This window comes from Miniopterus natalensis, chromosome 4, assembly GCF_054644295.1.
Source record: "Miniopterus natalensis isolate mMinNat1 chromosome 4, mMinNat1.hap1, whole genome shotgun sequence".
Classification (NCBI taxonomy): domain Eukaryota; kingdom Metazoa; phylum Chordata; class Mammalia; order Chiroptera; family Miniopteridae; genus Miniopterus; species Miniopterus natalensis.
Window position 1 is genome coordinate 52092875 of NC_142084.1, and position 3743 is coordinate 52096617.

Sequence of the window (3743 nt, forward strand, 5' to 3'; positions counted from 1 at the left end):
CTCTTTTCTGGAAAACAAAAATAGAGAAAGAGATGGGAAAAAGCTGGAATAAAAGGATAGATACTATAGTTACAATGATCGTATAAACCAGGGATGGGGAACATGGGGCCCGAGGGCCCTATATGACCCTAGAAATCATTTGGTCTGGCCCTGCTTAGGCCTCGCCAGAGAGAAGCAGTTCCAGCCACCACATTAGGGGTGAGTTAATTAAATGTTTGACCAAATACAGCAGGCTAATTTTTAAGCTGATAATTTTGTATGGTCAGTGAATGATGTTATAAATACCCAAACGGCTCTTGGCAGAAAAAAACATTCCCCACCCCTGAAACAAAGGTTTTATATCTGAAACAGAATTTGTTTTTGGCAAATGTGTTTAAATCAATGTGCTATACTTAAAAGTCTAGGGATTAAGAGGAAATGATTTCACATTCCCCACCTCCAAATTAAAAGGATCTAGGTAAGTATATACTAGCAGGGCTAACATTTATATTAGTACTTTAACACCCAATACAACACCTGATATTAAGTACAATCAAGAAATAACTTTTGGTTTAATAAATAGTAAGCAAATATTTGTTTACTCTCTATACATGCCCGGCATTGTTCTAGGACTGGGAATATGTGTTTAGTAAAATAAAATAAAAAATACCTGACCTCTCGGAACACACGTATTCCAGGAGAGGAGACAGAAGGGGCATAAAACTCCTAAGTAACATATGTAATGGTAAGTTGTTTGGAGAAAAATAAAGAGGGGCACTGGGATAAGGAGCTCGTGTCCAACAGCTGGAAGCCTCGCTGAGTAGCCTCACTGAGTGGAAGTCTGGAAGGAGCCCTGTGAGTGAGTCAAGAGCCACCTGGGATGGGTGTTGTGGGCCCAGAGCCGAGGCAAGAGCATGTGCAAAGGGCTGGATGGGAGCAGCCTGGGGAGCTGGAGGAACAGAGGAGGCCACTGAGGCTGGAACAGAGGCGGGCAGAGCAGCCGTAAGGGAACGGATCAGAGAGGTAACATGAGGTTGGACACCGGGATGACTCGCATTGACTTGAAAAAGGTGGAGGGTCCTAGCACTTGTCATCTAAGCACTGAGACTAGCTGACCTGGCTAAAGGGATCCATCCTTCTGCTGCATTGAGAATGGACCAAGGGGTCTAGGACAGAGCAAGCGGACGGGTTAGAGGACTATTGCCAGCACTCTGGAGAGAAATGCTGGCGACAGAAGCAGTAGAGGGAGTGGGAAGTGGTCCGTATTTGGGTGTATTCTGAAGGCAAACTCAACATGGTCTGTAGATGGACTGGATACAGGGTGTGAGAGGACAGGACATGAAGATGACACTGAGGTTTGGGCCTGAGCATCTGGATAGATGTTGTCACCAGGAGCTGAATTGGGAAAGGCTGTTGGAGGTGGACAGGGGAATAAGGGCTGTGTTTTAAAGACATTAAAGTGCGAGTGCCAAGTGGACTGACATCTTCTAACATATCCTTAGCTTATTAAATACAGTAGCTCAAAATATACACAGTATCAATGAAAGGACATTGTAGTAATTTTAAACAGTTGTCATGATTGTATACATATATTCATTTTGATAGGATTTGAGTAATTTTTCTCAAACTCATATCCAAAGGGGAAGGGAAATCCATTGTTCAAAATATTGTCAGCTGTCGGAGAGAAATGACAAATTCTCAGACGTCTTTTCCGATGTTAAATTCACAAAAATACCTGGAGCTTGGATATCAATCTCTGACTCCCAATCCAATTCTTCTAAGTCCTTGTACACTGCCAGGAGAATACAAGAGAAACTAGCCGCTATTACTAGGTAAACTTTCAAAACAGTAGCTTGAAATAGCTCCTTTAAATACTGCCAAGGCTGGCCACTTAGAGTGACAACCGCTTTCTCTCCCTCGGAAGCCATGCCATCACAGCAGCTGCTCGTGGCTGTGAAACCAGTGTGTGCTCAAGGGGACAGGTCCAGATCGTGGCATGTCTTAGGTCCAGGTGGGATGGAGAGAGTCCTTAAAAGCCCTGTGTCCTTCAGAGCATACTATATATGTGCCCACAGTTATGCATGAAAGTGAATGTGAAAAAAAGAGAGCATGATTTGGTAGGCATGGAAATTTCAATTTCAGACCCCACTATCCAAATGAAGTTGGACAAATCACATAAAGCACCTGAGCACTAAAACCTCTGTTTTCTAAAATGGGAGCAATAATATAGCCCACCTTCCACAAGTGTAAAGGGATAAAGTGTGCAAAAGTATGTTCTAAGTGGTTGAAAAATTATATGTATTTCTAACGACCATAGTACTTCCCATGTCTACATATTGAAACACTTAAAGAGCTATTTATAAGATGTGAAATTCTTCCCTGTTTGCTGAACATACACAGCTGTTAAATGAAAGAAACATCTTCGAAACCTCATCTTTTTAATACTCAAAGTCAGTGAAATATCTCCAAATTATGAGCTATAGTCTACAAACACTGACTCACTGACTTATCGTTTGATAAATGTTGTTATACACCTTAAGCATTCTAATTTCTATTTGTATAAAAAATATATAGAATGCAGATGCTCCTTGACTTACGATGGGGTTTTGTCCCAATAAATGTCTCAATAAACTTGGCATAAGTTGAAAATATAAGTCAAAATATTGTAAGTTGAAAATGCATTTAATACACCTTAACTAGCCTACGTTAAATGTGTTCAGGACACTTCCATTAGCCTACAGTTGGACAAAATCATCTACCTGAAAGTCCATTTTATAATAAAGCGTTGAGTATCATTTAATTTACGGGCTCAGTATCTGAAAAATGCTGACAGCTCGTACAGTGTAGAGCGTCAGCTGTTCACCGTCCGCTCCCGGCTGGCTGGGCCCGGTGCCACTGCCCAGGCCCATAAGAGAGCCTCGCCCTGCACGTCACTAGCCTGGGAAAGCATCAAAATTCCAAATTTGAAAAATGGTTGCTACTGAATGTATATCGCTTTCCTACCATTGCAAAGTCAAAAAAATCTTAAGTCAGACCACGGTAAGTCAGGGTCTGTTTGTATAAAAAAAAAGGGGGGGGGACTTTTAAAAAATCCTCCAACCCTGGACCGTGGGGCTCAGTTGTTGAGCACCCTCCCATGAACTCAGAAGTCGCTGGTTCGATTCCCAGTCAGGGCACAAGTGCAGGTTGTGGGCTAGAACCCCGGTCGGTGGCCTGCAGAACGCAGACGATGGGTGGTTCTCTCTCCTTGATATTTCTCTCTCTCCCTTCTTCTTTCTCTCTAAAATCAATAAAAGACATATTTAAAAATTAAAAAATAAAAAGTCCTCTACTATCCTGAGATTATCACCGTTCATATTATATTCAAGTTGCTCATGTTTGAATATACTTCTATAAATAATACCCACCACATGATACTGCTTTCAAACCCCGTTTTTTGACTTACTATTTGATGGGCATCTTTTCATATTATTAAAAACACTTCTATACCTTGACTGCATATAATTGCATTCTATAGACATATTAAAGTTTTAGTATTTAGATTGCTTTTATCTTTCACAAGTACAATGTTGTGAGGAATATTTTGCAGCTAGTAATCTGTATTTCTCTGTAAAAACAGAATAAATGCCTGGAAACCGAGTTGCTGATTTGAAGTATATGGATAGCCTAATATCTCTCTTGTTGTCAGTAATATTTTATTATGAAAAAGCACTAATCTACAGATTGGAATTTTGAAGCTTCTGATTTAAGGCATTCTAATAAAA